This window comes from Miscanthus floridulus, chromosome 6, assembly GCF_019320115.1.
Source record: "Miscanthus floridulus cultivar M001 chromosome 6, ASM1932011v1, whole genome shotgun sequence".
NCBI lineage: Eukaryota > Viridiplantae > Streptophyta > Magnoliopsida > Poales > Poaceae > Miscanthus > Miscanthus floridulus.
The window spans coordinates 125,746,734-125,767,494 of NC_089585.1; the positions used below are offsets into that span (position 1 = coordinate 125,746,734).

At 41.6% G+C, this 20,761-nt stretch overlaps 1 non-coding gene and 1 pseudogene across 1 annotated transcript; one reads left to right on the top strand and one right to left on the bottom strand.

Annotated features, from left to right (window-relative positions):
- LOC136461185 (uncharacterized) lies at positions 1–3,127 on the top strand (annotated as a pseudogene).
- Positions 3,128–20,147: 17,020 nt separating this feature from the next.
- Positions 20,148–20,254, bottom strand: LOC136462155 (small nucleolar RNA R71). Its single transcript, XR_010760673.1, has one exon. It is a non-coding gene; the product is annotated as a small nucleolar RNA R71 (small nucleolar RNA).
- Positions 20,255–20,761: the final 507 nt, after the last annotated feature.

Consider the following 20,761-nt stretch of genomic DNA (forward strand, 5'->3'; position numbering starts at 1 on the left):
ATGGATAGTTCAGATGCAAAGGTTTCGAAGGAAAAGAGAGACCCCTTAGAAGATATTGTACAAACAGAAAATTCCAGTGAGCCTATGGATGATTCTAGATGGTTGCAAGAAAGCATGAGTACAGAAGTTACCCACGAAGCTCCACCAGTTGACCGGGGCTTTAGCACGGCCTATGATGAAAAGGCCCTATCAACTTCTGGGGTAGATCCGATGGGAGAAAAAGGACTTTCGGAAATCATAATCATACAAAATAAACCCAAAAAATCTATGTCTTCACCGGTTGCCCCAGAAGGTATTGATATTTTCTCTTTGATGGATTAACCTAGAAAAACGGCTAACTATTGTTGTATACTTTAATTTAATCCTCTTTTTCAGATTATGTTTGTACCGATACTGATAGAGCCATAATTGAATCTATCAAAAAAGTTCCATCTTCACTTGGGAATGAGGAGCTTGTGCTCATAGATGATGTTCTGGTGTTGAGAAACCACATGGAATGTCTTTTTCAGCCATATGATGCAAGTCATAATACTCAATCAAACATTGCCAACTTCAATGCTCTTTCTCTCTAATGGCGAAATGTATGCAGGTCATAGATGCTTATATTAAACTGCTAAAGGCCTAGGAGGATTTGAAAAAGAGGCCAGGAGGTATAGTCTATCTTGAAACTACGTGCTTAGTTGTAATCATGAAGCGGGATGGAGAAAAGGATGAGACCATTGAAGCCAATTACCCTAACTGTGGCACTTCATAGTGTCCTGGTTTAGTTCAAAGGATGCTAGCTTACTTGAAGCATGACATGGTAGCAATTTTTTAAATGATCTATTGGTCTTTCATTATCAATTTTTTTATGTCTGGCAAAATGTTTATTGTTTGATTTGATAGGTGTTCCTTCCAATAAATGTTACAAATACACATTAGTACCTTGCCGTTATAAACATCGACAAACGTGAGGTTCAGGTGCTAGACTCTTTGGGCGAGATGTTCGGACGTGTTGACCTCAATAAAATTATGGGTATTTCCTAACACAGCTATTTGTACACATTTTATATTTTTGGAAATGCTGATTGATTCGTTCTTCTATGAACAAATAGCGAGGTAGATTGCAGAAACAGATAGATTTCATATTGGAGGAGACAAGCCTGAAAGAGCACAAATGGCTAGATGTTGTGGTTGATACCTGGCCGGTTAGGGAGATTTTCTGCGACAAATTATTACAAACAGATGGGTACGTCAGAAATAATGGCATGTCATATAAGTTGAATTTTATGTGTCTTTTCCTTTTTGATCTAATGGGAGCCTTAACCTCTTTTAATGGTGTATGTAGTTTTTCATGCGGTTTATTCTTAATAAACTTTATGGAGTATTGGACTGGGAATGATTTGTCGGACGAGTTCAATTAGGTAAACTATGCGTCTTACCACAAGTTATGAGTGTGCACTAGCTATGGGTTTTTAATTAATAATTAATTAGGTTCATACTATCATGCATGATGATATGAAAGAATTTAGATTGAAGCTTGCGGTGATCTTGCTACCGTCAGAGTTAAACAAATGAAAGGGTGCTCCATATCTTGATAGGGATGAAAATATTGGAAGCCCAAGCGACTGTGCCATAATAGAGAATCCAAAGATGGCTGATCAAGTGTCCACAAAAAAGAGAAAACACTATGAGAAGGCCAAATGCTTAGTGGTTCAAACGGGCACCCCTCAACACATACAAACTTAGAATAAATCCCCACAAGTCCATGCCAACCAAGACCCTGATGAGTTTTGGGCATTTGAGGCCATGAAAGACATGCCGATGAACAAGGAAGAGATGACTGAGTTATTGTGTGATTACGTCATGGCAATTTAGGATGAAGCGACGTTGAAGTAAGCTACATGCTTATTTTAATTACTTTATTTACTAATAATAGTGCGCTATCTTATATGACAAAAACCATCATCTGTGTCTAATGCTTTGCAGGAAGCCTTGGGTTAAAGGTTTTCATCCCTCCATGATTGCCCTAAGTGTCAAGGACCCACAAGAGTTGTTAATGAATAATCGAGACATCTCTAAGAACTGTTTCAACTTAGGTGTCTATTTTTAGGTAGCTCGAGAGTACAATACAATGAAAAAAATACAATAGTATTACGAAGCATCACGTGGACCTGAGATTCTGTGTAAGCACATTTTTAAAATTCTTATCATGCTATATTATATTGTCTTATTTGTTGTTCTCCTAATTGTATAAAGTAGGCCAAGTTATATTAATCCTGACTATCGATATCCTTCTCTTCCAGAAAATGTGTGCTTTAACAAAAATGCCAGAATACCGTAAAAATACACTAAGAAAGAAATGACTGCTACGATTGGTGTATGTGAGGATATGGAATATAGCTTAGCACAATACAGATATGTAAGTCGCTTGCTCCTGCTTTTATTACTTGTTTTCTATATACTATTCTAAATGCTACCATGTTTACAGTTTCTTTTGCCATGGCTGCACATTCGAAAGTATATGCTTTATGTTTTCGATCAGAAGGAGAAGATGCTTATCATGATTGATCCTAGACCTATTGAAGACTGGTGTAAAGACACACCCGTGCTGATGTATGCCAGATACACTCTTGGATTTATCTTACAGTACACGGACATAGTGAATGTACATATTCCTAGATGGAATGAGGATGTCTTCAAATGGAAATTCAGACGGGAAGAAAACATTGCAGAGGACATAGATGGGTAACTAACACAGAGTCACTATAGTTTGCAATAATAATACCTACGATTTAACTATTTCTATATATCGCTGATCATGAATCTTGCCACAGACACTTAAGTGGATATCTTATTATACAGTATATGTCTGCATGGAATAGACCAAAAGCCACACATATTTATACAGTGAGTATAACACTTTGTTTTAAGTTTTTGTGGAAGATTTTTCAAGAGACGCAGTATTACCCATGCGATAGGCACTAATATTGACAAACATACCTGAGCCTATGTACAGGATGGTATGGAGATACGACGGAACTTATTCGTGGATATATTGGCACACGAAAGAAATGGATATCGGAGATTTCTTCCTGCTGATATAAAACATTATCTTAGGCGCATTACGAAAAGGTCTATAAAGTAGAGTTTGTAAGCCTGTGACACCGCACTCTACGTGACTGTTAATTTCACAAACTTTGCTTTTTGGATTAACTATAACTTTAACATTGATATTTAATTTTTATAATATTGTTATCTTATCGTGTGATTCGTGTGTTTTTAGTACAAAATATTATCTATCCCATAGCAATGCACGGGCATGCTACCTAGTATATATATATAACAAAAGAAAATCGTTCACCCCGCTTTCACCTCGCCTCCACGTGTGTGGCAGAACCGCCCGAAATAACACGCTTACGGAGGTGTTCATCTTCCACCAGACTCTAAGCACCTCGAAAGCAAGCTACGGCGGGCGGTATCCGTCGAGCACACCCCAAGGAAGAACCTGAAAGATCCATATTTTTCTCAATAATCCAATAATGAGAATGAGTTATAATACTTGTCCATTTCATACATCAGAAGTTCTTAGAAATTACATTATTACATTACCAAATGTCAGAGTGCGGAATAATAAACAACAAAATTTAAAAATAAACATTTAGCGATAAGGGATGAGGATCCGTCTGAGCCCACCAGAAGAATCCTCCACACAAAGGTATTTCTCATGCATTACCTACAACAGTGGTAAATAAACCATGAGTACACAATGTACTCGCAAGCCTTACCCAAACTAGTGGGGATAATGTCCTGACTCCAAGGAATATGATAACCTTTAAGGTTTGCTGGTTTTCTTTTGGCAGAAAGCAATACTATTAGTGAGTCCTTGCTTATGATATTATTAATAGCCGTATTAATTTATTATCTATCCATTCTATGTAAGCACCTGTTCTACTTTCAAGCAAGAGTTGAGCAACCAGTTCCATTTCATCATCTTCCATCCTTCAGTTCTTACCGGTTGCTTAATATATATTTAGTGATCATTAAAAATAGGGGTTATGCATCGGGGCTTGCCTTGGGCAGGCGACGGGTCAGCAAAGTCAGCACCAAAAGGCTCTGAGGCTCCCTCCTGCATGAGGATCTCCTCCTCATACTCCTCAATGACTTTCTCATACTTTTGTTCATCCACGGGCATGAATTCTACCAACTCGTGATCTACATGCATGAAATGATGATGCAATACTTAGTAATATGGCAACAACAACTCTTAAAATAAAAATACATCTATCTAACTACTAGCTAGTGCTACCGGCTAAGATACTAAGTTGCCTACTATTACCACTAACAAGTACGAAGCATGACATATATTATCACAGCAACTAAAGGTATTCTTACTCCTAATACCGATTCAATCTATATATGCTAAAACAAGGATAATAGCTACTCTATTTATCAACTTACTCTAGGGCTACAAAATTTACAGCAAGTACATAATAATCTAGTGAGCCTACTGTAAAATTTTCATAACCATAGCTATCACCAATTTACCACAAAAATTCCTACAAATATTAATCGACATAATACTAAGCCCTCTAGTTTGAATTTATGACCCCATCACTATCATAGTTAACTGTAATCCAACTACACTAACAGATAGATGATATTTTTGTGAACCTAACAAACTTAGTTTCATTATTTTTGGACATCTACAAGATTTACTATAATTTATCAAAGTTCAGTTAGAAACTATATTGAATAAACATTTGTAATTCACTGGAAAATTAGAAAACGAATTCACAGCGCGGCCCGCAAGCGACGGCTTGGCCCACCCCGGCGTCCCGCCTGCGCGCATGCGTAGCAACCGACGCGGCCCATGCAACGCGGCCCACGGCGGAGCCCGCGCGTGGCTGGCTCTTTAGCGAAAGAGCCCCCGTTCTCTAGCCTATTCACGAAACTCACTCGAGCACTATTTCATCGAGTCACAGAGTTTGCATCTACCACCCTCCCCTTTCTCTTCTTCACCACGGCCATGTCCCTTGGAGCCCGTGCGCGCACCGGTGCGGCGGCGCTGGCACCGGGCGGCTACGTCGGCCACACCCAACCCTCCCATTCCTATCTAAGGAGCCGATGCTCACCTCGACGTCAACGCGAAGCGGTGGGAGGTGATACGGTGAACGAGGATGCTATCCCAAGCTCCCTCCACGGCGGTGGACTTCTCCCTATGACGTCAGGCACGTTCCCATGAGCCAAGGTACCGACATCATGAACAAGCTCAAGTATGGGCAATGGAGACTCACCCCAAACCTACCGATCGTGATGGCTTGACCGGAGACTAACCGATCTGGCCTAGCCATGCGCGCCCAGCAAACCTCGCGACGACAGTGATGGCACGACTACGGCGATAGCGATGAGTTGGCAGTAGCAGGGCGAATTGGGGTGCGCACGGGATAGAGTGGGGCAGGGCGAAGGTTCGGTGCCAACGAATTGGACGGAGGTGGATGGGGCTAGGGAAATTAGGCGGGCGCTGCCATGGAGTCTTAGAGCGATCGACGGCGAAGGAATTTTGAATTGGAGCTCGACACCGGCTGGCAACAGCAGTGGACGGGTTCGGCGCGTAGCTAGGTCTCTACTCCATTCTTAGGCGCACGCAATTTCATTGATTTGGCCGACGCTGCGATAGAGGAACAGGGAAAGTAGGTGGAGTTCGGCTCGGCGCTGTCGTGGCGGAATCGGCCGTCAACTCCAAGTACAAGCGAGCATGGGCGAGGGGGAACAGCGAGGCGTGCACAAGGTGCATGGCCGTACTACCATAACCCACAATGCCGACGGTGGCACGGTACTACGCTGCAGTGGACGGCGCTGGCCATGGGAAACAATAGCGCAATGCTGACGCCGAAGTGATGGTAGAGCAGGCGACATTCCCATGCTCGGTAAGGCGACGTGCGGGCAGAGCCAAGTGTGGCCACGCGGCAGCGATACGGGACCATCGGGGGAGCGCGAGGTGGCAGAGCGGCCAGCGCGCGGTACGGCGGTGCGGGTCCGCACGGCAGTGTGCGAGCGTGTGCGTGCGTGGTGTGCCAGGGCAACAACGCGGCGCGGCCTACAGTGTGGAATCAGCAGCATGGCCGGCCACAGCGGTGTGGGCGATGGTGGCCAGAGGCAGGCTCGGCAGCGGCGCGTGCGGGTGTGTGCGTGACATCCCAGGCGCAGCCACGGCGGCGCGGTCAGTAGGGCGGGGCCAGTGTCAGGGACGGCCAGTGCGGTGGCAGGCACACGGGCGGTTGGCCAGGGCGCAGCAACGGCAGCCGCGGCGGGTAGCAGGCGCGGTGATGCCGAGCGCCGGCACGGTGACCGCGCCCAGACACAACAATCGGCTGAGACAGTGATGTGCATGCTTTTTAAAGCATCCCAAAAACTCAAACCCAATAATCCAAACGCCAAACCAGTTATTCTATACTCAAGAGGGTACATAGGGCTATCAAACTAAGCCAAAACATCTTGCCACTACGTAACCCGATTGTTCTACAAAAATTGTCGAACATGGCTTCAGCCTGATCATACCCGGGTACCCCCACACCCCTCGGTTGCTGCCAGCCATCTTCCTGTCTTGTCTCTCTTGCTGTGTTTCAATTGCCTGTGCTTACCAATCGAATAGCAGGACACATATTATCAGTAGTAGAACACATTAGCAGAACACGGTTGCTATGGTTTAATCGATGGATTTGTTTTCAATATTTTTCTTCTTCTGGGATCTGATTTTAGGCGCCTCAGGAATTGATGAATATATATATGCTGGTGACACGGAATTGATGGATAGCAAAATTATTAAACATGGCCATTTTACTAAAATCATATGCTCAAATCAAAATAGCAATGACCTGTTTTGCTTAGGGCCTCTTGCTAGGTAGACACTATTTTTTTCTTGATAACCTAACCTTAATGTACCAAAAATTTATTTTTCTTATACATGTTCAAAATTAAAGAATTTAGTACTCCGTGCATCACAACTATCATTGTACGAGGAGCAGCAGCAGCTTCCAATGGATTGCTTCAGTTCTTGATATGTTGTGGGATGGCGATTATATTCCTATAAGAAATAATTCCAGTATACAAATGGCTTTAGCTTTAAGCGGGTCTGAACAGTTTGCAGTCTGAATTCTATTTTGCTATGGTGTGGTCGATGTGCAAGTTATTGAAGTAGACTATCAAAGAAAACAATAATATCTCTGGTTAATCATTTAGTAGATAAATATATCTACAATAGCAGTGTCATGTTTTAATAATAATTTAGTTTTCTTGTACTCTGCTTTGATGTGTTTCTGTTGGAAAGTTCTCAATTAGCTTTATTTGTGTAGTCTTTGATATGCTCTTATGTTGCTGATTGTTCTTTTTAAGACCTCAGTGTCTCTTATGCACACTTTATGTTAGGCTTGTGTCATGACCAAGAAAAAAACTTGAAATCCAGAGCATTGTATACTCCCTCCATGTCCCTAAAGGAAGTTGTTTTGGACATCGACACGGTCTCCAAAACCAAATTTGACCACTATTGCCCAGTTTGATTTTGGCAATGTGACTCTAACTCTAAAATCAGAAATCTTTCACCACTTACATCTTGAAAGTTGTTGTTCAGTTGTAGTATTAGTACAGAATATGACAGGGTGCGTGAGGGACAGAATTGATGGAAATTTACTGAATTGAATTTCACTTGCGGCATCAAAATTTGCTACCCTCAAGGTGTCTTTTAGAAAATCACTCTGCTTGTGTTGATGGCATTTAAAGGCTGCAAATTATGTGGTCTTTCTATGTTTGAGAAAAAAAATAAATTTTTGGGTAAAGTCAGCTGAAATTGTGTCATGGCTTCTTATCTTGGATTTTGAAGTCAAGTGCTGTAAGTAAATAGAAATTCTTCTTTTGGCTTCTTAACAGAAAGAATAGACATCTAACTATGAATTGTTTTCTGTCAATAAGCTCTATGAATTGTTGTGTCTCTGTTGACAAAATAGTTGCCTACATTAAGACCAGAGTACAGATAATCATACATCTGCATGAGGTAGTGAGGTGCATGATGATTTTTAACTTGTTCTCCGGCCACAACCTTAGTGTGACCAATGAGGTACTTTAGGCAGTAGTTCAGGTCCTATCACCTGTTACATGATGGAAATCTGGTTTAGGGCAGTTATATCAAAGTGAACACTCCTCTTATATGAACCTGAACTCTATCATTAGTATGAATCAAGCCAATAATATTGTCTGCTGGCCACTATGAAAACGTATAAATTGTCAATTGTGTCAAACATATAAATTCTTCGGATGTCCGGTACGTAGCTAGATTAATTATCTGTTAAGTAGAGCGGTGTATTGTGGATAACTGAATTTCAGTCATTGCTTGTTGCACTGATTTTTTTGCAAAGTATAAGATGTTTTTTCATTTGTGAAACAGTGTCTTTTCAATCCAGGACTTCGACTTTGAACCTATATAAGCATTCAGTGGATGGTTTATTAATTGCTTAGCTTCGTGAGCAATTTATATGTTCGATAATGCACTACTGGAAGCTCATGGCTGATTGGGTATGGTTCTAAACTAACTGTCTCCACTGGAAGCTTCAATCCAGTGAGTAAAAAGATAGGGTGCAGTGTGCTTGATTTGTCTTCCTTTTCCCATCACAACAAAGATAGTGTGCAGTGCTCTTGATTTGTTATTCACACCAGAGCAATTTCTTTGTTCTATGGATCACAGAAAACATTGTTTTAATCTATATGCAGTTAAGGTTTTTTCTCGCTTCAATTGTTTATACAAACTGACAAGTCCTTGATAATATTAAGTTAATGTATTATTAAATTTTTAATCTATATGCAGATCACTCTTCAGAAATATAGGTCTCTGTCAAGCTTGTGCAGGTGCGTATTGTTTTTTGCAAGCTATTTCTGTACGTGCTGGATGAGAGGGTCTACTCTTTTAGTTGTTGATTCATTACTATTCATTGGCAGACAGTATATTACATTGCCCTTGTTGCTCTGAATTTTACAGACAAAATGGAATTCCTGTATAGTTGTTTGCATCCCAAGGTCTATCGTGAAAAATTAGCTTGTATTCATGAATCTATGAAAGAACATGTGTTCCAGTGCAGTTTTTCATGATTTTTGGCACATGTTTTTTCATACGACTTAGTTTATACCACTGGAGGACCTACTGATTTCATAGTAGTGCTGCTAATTATTTGTTACCAGTGGAACCTCATCAGATTGTTCAGAACTGTACTAACTGAAACCATAACTTACGGGAATCATACCAATGTGCAATTTTTATAACCACAGTTTATCCATTTGTCATATTTTTAACCATAGCAATGCTGCTTCTCTTGATATTTGAGAGCGACTGAGGCGCTGAGCACCATTGGTCCCTGAAGCTGGGACAATCTATTTCTACATTTTCTTGGTCTCTTGTGTTGAAGCATAAGTGAATCCACCCTTTCCCTATTAGCTTAGAAAAATAATGTCTCAAGCACAACTACAGAACCCAAGAGCTTCTGCGTGAACACGACACATTAGTTTTTTATTTGAATCAGGAATGTATAACAAATGCAACTAAGGTTTTCTGTCTACTCCTTCCAGTTCCAAAACTAATGATTACAGTCATAACCATATAGAAAAGTCTGGGAGGGACTGTTTAAATTTTCTGTATAGTGATTGAGCACCTGGTATTCACGGCGAATGTCTCATCGACCAAAACATAACCTTAAAGAGGCTGAACAAATCCACTTGATTTCAGTTATGCGCTTTAAGTGCTAATTGCGATTTATATTAATTGCTGCCTATTTTTATTTATAGATTTGTATAATGGAAAATAATTCTCGTGCACCGTTGGGAGACAAGACTAACACCGCCAAAGAAGGTAATATAATACAACATCATTTCAAATATTACATGGTACGTACTATGTGTATGTTATCTTGTATTAATTCAAAGTTAACTACAATAGATGCTAAAGAACGTAAGAGGGAAAGGGATACAGCTCGATGGCATGCAAGGTCTCAGGAACAAAAGGATACAATTTATAAGAGGCGTCGTGAATCCTATCATCAAAGAAAAAACCAGCATGTTATTCGAACTACAAATTGTAATGCATTCTAACATATTGACATTATCATGTAGTGATGAAATAACATGTATTTTTTTTTTCTGAAGATAAGATATATGCAATGTGTAAACCTTTTGTAGATAATGATGCCGCATCAAATAAGGAAAACATGGATCCTGCGGGAACAAATTATCGTGGTATTATATGTTTCCGCTGCAACGGGCATTTATATAGTAAAAGAGAGAAGCAATTAATTTTCTCAAGCGTAAAAGATGGAAAGAGATGGAAGCATAATGCTTGGTCCAGTCCGGCATGTCTGCTGTTAGAAAAAGTAGTATTCGTCGTAAATGCCTATAATCAAGGAAGATATTGTCTAAAAATTCAAGAAAGTAGATCATCATTTAAGATTCCTTATCAAGTAGTAATAATCAACGCGTCACGGCATTAGTAGATCACCATCCAAATTTTTTTATTTTTGAACAGGAATAATACTGGTAGTAAGTATTTAATTTTTGCAACCGTTATAATTGAATTTTTGCAACCGCGCTGCGCGCTGGCAGGAGTCCTAGCTCGGCAGGTTGTGATCCCGCAACCGTAATATTTAGCGCGCCGCAGTTCTCGGCTCTCCGTGGTGACGCAGACCGTAGCTCAACCGAGATCGCCGATGTAATCTTTTGACCAACTTGGTTCCTCAACCGTAAAAAACAGATAGGAGCTAGTGCTTTTTTTTACAGCGGTGGACGCAAAGCCCGCCGTGTCTGCTGTTGCAGTTGCAAAAGCATTGAGGTTTCCGCAATCGTAAATTGTTGTTGGGAGTAGTAGTTCGTGTCTGCTGTTGCAGTTGGAAAAGAATATACGTCCGATTGTTGTCGTGATTAGTAGTAGAAGTCATATTCGTTGTTTCGAAGGACTCACGGCCATTCGCTCTAATATTCGTAAAAAGATAATTGTCCACTGCTCATAATAACCATAAAAAGGTTGATCAATTATTTACGATGTGCTGCAAAACACAGACATGCAATAAATGGCAACGTCAATTCATGATGCGCTGCAAAACACGGACATAGCCCTGTTCCGCTGGGCGAAAAAAAAAAGCACTTGTTTAGTTTTACCTTAACTTTTAAAAAGTTGCTACAGTATCTGTCACATCGAATATTTGCGGTCCGTGCATGGAGCATTAAATGTAGACGAAAAGAAAAACTAATTGCACAGTTTAGTGGGAAATTATGAGACGAACGTTTTGAGCCTAATTAGTCCATGTTTAAATACTATTTGTCAAATAAAAATGAACGTCCCCAAAATTCAAATCCCTACCGCTAAACACAGCCAAAAAAAAAATGAATGCTAATACTAATTTATTATAAAAAATATATTATTATTCCGTAGAAATAGTCGGATCACGTAACACGGAGTAGTAAAGGACAACGTCAAATCACGATGAGCTTCATAACACGGACACGGACATGAGATGCAATAAAGGGCAACGTCAAATCACCAGGGGCATTCCATAACTCCTCAATACGCCAACGTCAAATCACCCCATAACTTCTCAATGCTAGCAACTGAGGCCCCTTTTAGTTGCGTCCGGAATTAACGTAGTCGGATTTCCAGCGAAACTGCAGGGTAGTGTACTATTTCGTTTGTATTTGGTAATAATTGTTTAATCATTGACTAATTAGGCTCAAAATGTTCGTCTCGCAAAGTACAACCAAACTATGCAATTAGTTTTTGATTTCGTCAACATTTAGGACTCCTTGTATATACCGCAAGTTTGATGTGACAATAAATCTTCTTTTTTATAGTATCAAAGTTGGGAGTTAGAGATAAACTAAATATGACCTGAAAAGGCTAAAGGCTAAAGGCTAAAAACAGTGGTTCGTTTAAGGACACCGGTAAAATGCATCGAGTCAGACCACACCTTGCAGGAGTTGCACCATTCCTGCAGCAATTGAACATATAGTAAGGTCCCGTTTAGTTCCACCAAAAAGCTAAAATTTTTTGCATAGTAACTGTCACATCGAATCTTGCGGCACATGCATAGAGTACTAAATGTAGATAAAAAAACTAATTACACAGTTAGTCGAGAAATCGTGAGACGAATCTTTTAAGCCTAAATAGTCCATAATTGGACAATTTTTGCCAAATACAAATGAAAGTGCTACAGTAGCCAAAAGCCAAAAATTTTCTGAACTAAACACGCCCTAAGGTGGTATTTGGTTGTCCCTCCAAAATTTTAGTCGCTGTTCCATTGAATATTTGACACATGTATAGAGTATTAAATATAGACTAATTACGAAACTAATTGTATTGTTTGTGACTAATTTGCGAGACGAATCTTTTAAACCTAATTAGTCTATGATTTGACAATATGGTGCTACAATAAACATGCGCTAATGACGGATTAATTATGCTTAAAAAATTTGTCGCGTGGAGTACTGACGGATTATGTAATTTATTTTTTTATTAGTATCCGAACACCCCATGTAACATCCTCCCGACACACCTCCTAAATTTTAGTCACCAGATCCAAACACCACCTAAATCTCGAGATTACATGAACGGCAGTTGGATATAAAACTCTAGAACGACATGTACTCCCTCCATCCGTGAAACAAAGCAATTCTATGTTACTGAGGCCAGATTAGTGACCGAGCAAGATTATCTGCATGCCCCTACCTTATTCCGCTGGCAGACGCTCGCAGACGCAGTATCGGTTGTGGCAGAACCATCCGAAATAACACACCTTCAGAGACGTTCGTCTTCCACTAGACACTAAGCACCCTGAAAGCAAGCTACATCGGGCGAATTCTGTTGGGCACACCCTAAGGGAGAGCCCGAATAATCCACGTTTTCCCGCAGGATCCAATAATGAGAACGAGTTTACATAACTTAGTCCATTTCATACATCTAGAGTTCATAAAAATATATTATTACAGTACCAAATTCAGAGTACGGAAATTTCACAGCGAAATAAAAAGAACCATCTATAGATAATATACAAGGATCCGTCTGTACCCACCAAAAGAATCCTTCACACAACGGCTACTCCTCACGCAGTACCTGCAATAGGGGTAAATAAACCCTGAGTATACAATGTACTCGCAAGACTTATCCGACTAGTGAGAATACTTTTTCAACTCCAAGAGATATGATAAGCTTTATGGCTTGCTAAAAGCAATACTAACATTGAATCCTTATTTATGTTATTATTATTAGTCATGATTAATTCATTATTTAGAGATTCTATGTAAGTAACTGTTCTACTTTCAAACAAGAGTTGAGCAAACAGTTCTATTTTATCACATTTCCTCTTTCAGTTCTTACTACGGTGCTAGACTATAGACAAGCCGTATCGGATCGCCCGGTGATTCGTGAATCAATGTGCCAAGCTAGGTACCCAAAAAATACATGCTCCGCTTGTACCCCAGACACAAGCAGGACCAGGCCATCACTCTCCTGTTACGGGGTCCAGGTCCCTGTCCAAACTTGGACTCTAAGCCCCCGCTCCTAAGTCCTAGACTCAGTGCGGTGCTTAGACCTCCGCCATCCCCGCCTCCAATCAGTTGGTCCAGAAAGATTCGGAACCCACGACAAGAGAGCAACAAGCCTTTCCTGCGCCCATATCCAAGTATGTGCTCAGGATAATAAGTCTGTGACTTGCCTAGAACCTAATACAACGGCCAGTCCTTAACCGACGTAGACAGGAAAAAAAGGTGTAACCAAGCTATGTCCTATTGGCCGCAGGACACAACCTCTTACACGCACCAATACCCAAACCATATCCCTACCCGATCTCCATTTTTCCTTTTCACCATTTTATCATGAGTGATCTTAATAATCACCTATTATGAGTAACGATAGGTTACCCACGCTACCGAAATCTTGAGCATAGCAGCTACTCGACCTATACTAGTAGAACTCATGGGTAAGTATATCTATGCATGTAGTTTCCATAAAATGCTTGTAACATATATGCATAACACACACACACACACACACACACACACACACACACACACATATATATATATATATATATATATATATATATATATATATATATATATATATATATATATTCCATGATCATTCAAAAATAGGTGTTATGCACCGGGGCTTGCCTTGACAGGCGGGGTGCCAACAAAGTCAACAACTGATAGCTCCGGAGCTCCCTCCTGTACGAGAATCTCCTCCTTATACTCCTCAATGATCTCCTCATAGTCCTATTCGTCCACAGGCACGAACTCTATCAACTCGTTATCTACATGCATGAAATGATGATGCAACACTTAATAATACGATAACAGCAACTCTTAAAATAAAATACATCTGGCAAGCTACTAAACTAGCTCTACCGACTAAACAGGTATGAAACATTTCATGTATTAACTTAGCAACTAAAGGAATCCCTATTCTTAATATCGATTTACTCTATATATGATAAAACAAGGAGTACTAGCTACTCTATTTATCAACCTACTCTAGGGCTACAAAATTTAAAGTGAGCACATAATAATTTAATGAACCGACTGTAAAAATTTCATGGCTAAATCTATCATCAATTTACCACAAAAATTCCTACAAATATTAAGCTAAATAATACTAATCTTTCCTAAATGAATTAATAAAGCTATCATTATCATAGATAACTATAAACTAACTACACCAACAGATAGATAGTATTTTTGTGAACCTAACAAATTTTGTTTCACTATTTTTAGACACCTACATAATTTACTATAATTTTATAAAGATCAGCTCAAAACTAAATTAAATAAACATTTACTAATTCCCTGAAAAAAATGAAAAACTGGAATCCACCCATGCGGCCCATCGCGCGAGCGGCTCGGCCCACTCCCACGCAGCGCGCGCACACGTGACCCACCAGCGTGGCCCACGCGGCGTGGCCCAACTACGCGTCGGTGGCTCGCGACGGGAAGGCCCGCACGCGCGGTCAATTATGCGAAAACCCTCTTGACCTACCGGTGAATCACCATGAGACCCGCAACACTATTTCTACAGTCAGTCCTTAAGCAATCTAACCCTCGGAATATTCTATCTTCACTGTGACCAGACCCTCGGGCACCCGCATGCAATGGCGTTACGGCGCTGGCACAGGGCGTTCATGCCAACCAACCTAGCCACTCCCCGCCCAAGCTAGCGAGCCAAACAGCACCTATGACCCAAGAGCCTACCCTAGCCGACATTACAGGGACAACGGAACTTGCGACAATGGTAGCCACGGCGCGCGGCCACGCGTGATGGCGGCACGACCACACCGGCCACTCTAAGTCACCACAGTGAGCTATAGCTAACCCTAAAGCACCACTAGCATACCCTGGTGGCTACTGTGGTGGAGGTTTGGTCGAGGACAGACCGGATGTGTCCGGCCACATGCGCACAGCAAGCTCCGCGATGGCGGCGGTGGCGCGACCGGGTCCATGGTACCGGGAAGGCAGTGGCGGTGGAAGTGGGGGTGCACACGGGATGGAGGGGATCAAGGCAGAACTCGTGGTGGAGGAAAATTGGCCAGAGGTGGTGCGGTGGGTAGCTGTCCACGGTCGTGGCCAGTTTCGGCCTTAATGGCATGGCGGAGAGGGAAACAACCAATTGAAGCACGACCGGGCTCAATTGAAGACCAGAGGTGACTGGGGCGGTAGCAGGGCTTCAACACCAGCGCCTAGTGTCAGTAATTGCTCCGGCAATGACCACGCACGGCGAATTTGACTCGGGCACAGCTTGGTCCCGCCTGTCGTCCTAGGTGGCCGCAACAGTGCACGCGAGAGATGCAGGGATGAGACGGCACGATGCCTCGCGAAGCCATTTAACACACGCGGACAAGGCGAGGGAACGGCAGCTCCACATGTTGCGCAGTTAGCCCTAGGCAAATTTTACCGAGAACCGAGAACCAAACCAAAAAACCAACAACTGAACCAAATTTACCGAGAACTGAAATCTCGCTTCCCTGTTCGGTTCCCATTTCCTAAGAATCGAAATTTGTTCGGTTAATTTGGTTCCTCCCCTCGGTTAACCGAACTACCTGAGGAACCGAACTCCCGCCTCTCGGAGACCTAGAGTCTCGACGCCCCTCTGCGACGGCTGACCTCCCGCGGTGCTGCATCCCTGCCCAGAGTTCGGTCTGCCCTCCTAAGTCACTGGTTTTTTGGAAGCAAGAGTTGTTCGGTTAGTTCGGTTCGGAACTAGAACCGAACCGAACTAACCGAAGCCGAACTTCGTTGGTACCGATTTTTTGGAAGAACCGATCGGTACCGACTTTCCTAGGAACCGAAGAATCGAGGAACCGAGGATTCGGTTCGGTTTGGTTCAGTAGTACCGAATGCCTAGGGCTAGGCGCAGTACGAGGCCAGCAGCGACGCTGTGTTGCCTCAGCGGGACGCGGACGCCAGGCAGTGCAGCAGCACGTGGGGGTGCCGCGCACCTACACGCGCTGTGCGCCCGACGTGATGATGCGGCGTAGAGAAACATGCATGTGCTGTGGCATGACAATGATGACACAAAGCAGCATAGTGACAGGATGGCAGTGGTCCATGGTGCGGCGGTGAAAATGCGAGGCGGGCGTCTAGACGACAGCGGACCGGCCAGAGCGACTGGCCCATGATGGCAACGGCAAGGGCATCGTGGGACGGAGCGGCTAGGCCAGCATAGTGGTGTGCGTGCATGCATGCACGCATGCGCCGGGTGGCCGATGCAATGGCACCAAGTGCCGAGGCACGGTGACCGCGTTCAAACGCTGAAATTGGCCGGGAACATGCCACGCACGATTTTTAAAGCGTCCCAAAAACCCAATTCAATGCTTCAACTGTTAAACCACCTATTCCATTCATAAGAGGTCATATTGAGCTATTAAAACCAGCCCTAAAACCACCCCACTACTTAACCCCATTCTCCTACAAAAATTATCAAACATGGCTTCGTCAAACCCTTTTCAAACTTACGAAATCGACTAAGGCGTGATCGGGTTCACGTCAAATTTGATTTCCAAGCTATTAAGTATGCTAGCTAGTGAATTCCTTTCTCGACCATAGGTATTTCATCGCCATCTACAAAGTTCATACTTCTAACTCTACTTAAATTCCATATATACTTTCTATAGTGTTTTCGCTTAATAAAAATTGATTTAAAACCCTAAGTGATATAACTTGACTATTAAATGTAGCTTTTGTTTCGCGTTTCCGATGATCGTTTCAAGTTACAGAAATTGATTTACATACTATATCACATGCATTAAAACATAACCATGATGCTCATGACATGTTTTAGCAAAAGATTTACAGTGTAACACCAAGAGTGTTACATCGGTACACGAGCATCGATGTCAATCAAATTGCAGGTGAGAAGGTGGGCGGAGAGGAGGTGTGTGTGGCTGAGAAGAGGCATGCAGCTATGGACATACATGAAAGCCAGACCCACTGCCTCGCTACCCTATGCACCTACAAGTCTAGATTGCATTCTTTGTTGGACAAGGCCAAGGAGCTAGAATTGCATCCTTGACCGGACAGAGGGAGTAATTGCTAGTTGCATTGGGAAGTGCTGGTGCTACTCCTATAGACATTTATCTATTTATCTAATTGACCCTATAATTACTGAACTAATAATAGTATCTACAGGAACTTGCAGCTATAAAAGAACTTTCATCAAGAATTGACAAACTTGAGGAACACATGAAACTTCTATCGACATACTTCTGGATCTCTATTGCTTACGTGTTGTCAGCCACATTGACAGCGAGCTATTATGTTTCTTCACACTCAACTCAGCTCCAGGGTCTATCTAACAAAGAGGAGAGCATGGACAAAGATCTAAAAGATCTCCACAAACATGTGGTCACACTTTAAGTCTGATGAGTTCATAGATTTGTCCATATTAAATAGTCAATTGTTCCCATGCTGCAGTCCCTTTCCTACCTGAATCGGCTATTTCAGCCGATCCACTTGAGCTTTCACACATATAGCATGTCTTTCGAAAAGCCTATCAATGTATAGATGGTTTTACGGATTCTTCGGTTTTAGTTTGTTATTATCATCATAGCTATCATCGATCCGGTCGAACCTCACTATTGATGGTAATAGATTAGATTCAGAGCGTTTGTAGATCCATTCATACTAAACAGTCGATTTGTTCGCATGTTATATCCTTTCTCGTTAGATTCATCGGCTCAATGGTTCACACTGGTAATATCCACCTAGCTGATGATTTTACTTACATCTATGGGCATTGTACTTGTCAATACAAAATCAATCGCGACCCGCAAGCTTTACAGTCCATAACAGTCGATTTCTTTGCGTATCGGCTATTTAGTTGATTTTCCCATCTGGCTGCTCCCGAAGCGGCACACTTGAAACTGTCTAGGCAAGACTGGCATGTTCCACCTTAAATTACTAATAAACTTTCTCTCCTTGTCAATTGCAGGTCAAATTGACTGGCATGCCTCGGGAGGAATTCACAGGGTTGACGGGTCCTACGATTGAAGCCAAGCGGATCTCTAGGCTCATCCTAAGCAGATCCTTTCGGCTTGCTGTGTGCTTGGCGCATCGACACGTTTTTTGCGCCGATAGCTAACAAGGTTCAAGAAGAGTGTGGGCTATTGCTCATGATTCTAGATCTATCGTCTGGAAACTAGTGTATCCATTGTATCTCTATATTTATGACTTTGTGCTACTTTAATATTATTATGTTGCTATTTATTATGTTCCTAGTTTGCTCTAGTTGTATGCTTGATATAGTTATGATTAATGATGAGTTTATGCATATGTTCGCAAAGCGCTTAGCTCAATACGTATGTGAGTTAAGTGGTCGACACTATGTAAGCATGGTGCTTAGATATTGTTTGCCTATGGATGCCCTCTGCACTCTAGGTCATGTGGTAGATCACAGATATGACACTTCTATTGAGTCCTTTGTAGTCCACTCCCCGTTTGTAGAGCACATAGAATGTGATTGCGAAGGTAGACAAGCTCTGTTCTTGATCTTCCTTGGTAATGTTCCTTATGCATAGATCCAGAGTTAGTTATACTATAGATGCGAGTGTATATATTAGGGTGTACAAAAGACTTAGTAGACAAGTAATGACTTAGAAATCTTTTGCTCTTAATGAATCTCCTGCTTAGCTATACTATATTTATGAGTCTCTAATTCTATCTCTGGAGTACCACTATTACCTTACACTTATCATTTATTTACCCATTGACTTACCCCTGCAATAGCATGAGAGTGATTATTATCATAAGTATACATATTTGTCAATATCTCTATGCCAACACCACTCCATAAGCTCCTCCCTGTGGTAAAAATATAAATAACGATACCTGGTATACTCCCGGGTGAAATGCTATAATGGTATATTATCTGTGCACTTGCGGATACTTTAATATATATATTTTTCTCTGAAGTTTACAAGTGTTACTAATAATTACCAACCACACATTTATGGCATTATGCTAGGGATGACAACCTAGTAACAAGTGATGCTAAGAAATGCCAACAAGCATTTCTGGCGCCGTTGCTGAGAAGGGACACATGGCTAAGAGATTTGACCAAATAAATAATTATTAATAAAATCATAACCTCTACTTCAGGAGGCTTACCCTTGTTTGTCTTTGTTCATATCTTATACAAGGTATTGCAGACTTGGTTGTGATTCACCAACAATTTCTAATCAGAATCAACCGAATCAAAAGGAAGCTTAACACCAGTTCCTAAAGTCACGGCTGAGAAGACTCTACGTGAATTCTCTGCTCCAAGCACCAAGAACATCCGCACTAGACCAACACTCAAAACCAACAACCTCAAGTTTGAGATAAAGCCAAGCCTCATCAACATGGTGCAAGCTACTCCATTCAGCGAAAATGCACATGAAGATGCTAGTGCTCACCTTCAGAATTTCCTGGAGATTAGCAGCACAGTTGTCATCAAGGATGTTGCCCAAGACATCATACTACTTCGCCTATTTCCATTCTTACTAGTGGGAAGAGCGAAGCAGTGGTTCTACACCAACAAAGATTACATCAACACCTAGGCAAGATGTTTAAAGGCCTTTCTAGAAAAATTCTTCCCTATAGGCAAGACTAATGCCTTAAGAGGAAAGATTTCAAACTTCCAATAGCAAAAAGGAGAAACCATCCTAGAAGCATGGGAATGATTTCAAGAATACATTTCAGATTATCCTCATCATGGGATGGAAGATTGGTTGCTCATGCAAAGTTTCTACCATGGATTAACTCAGAAGGCTCATGAACAACTTGATGCCACTGCTGGAGGATCATTTATATCACTCACCCCTAAAAAAGCTAAAATTCTTATGGAAAAGATAGCCTCTAATAAAGGCTGGTCATCATGCAACATTCAATTATGCAATAAGAGTGAAGAAGTACCAGAAGAGGTATGTGCACTATCAACCGAGATGGATGTCTTGTTAAATTGGCTTGAACATCGAGACAATTATAAGAAAGATCGTCAGGCTATTCAAGATGCATTCAATGCTCAGAATGTATGTGGAGGATATTTGGGGGTTGAATTCCCTTAATATCAAGAAGATGCAAACATCGTCATCAACAACTCTGCTCCACAATAGAGACAAGGGTGGAATCAACAACAATGGTCAATTTACGAAGGTAAGTACCTAGGTAATAACTATAATATTCCTAAGCAACCATCCTTGAGAGACCTGATCTTAGAACAAGCTAG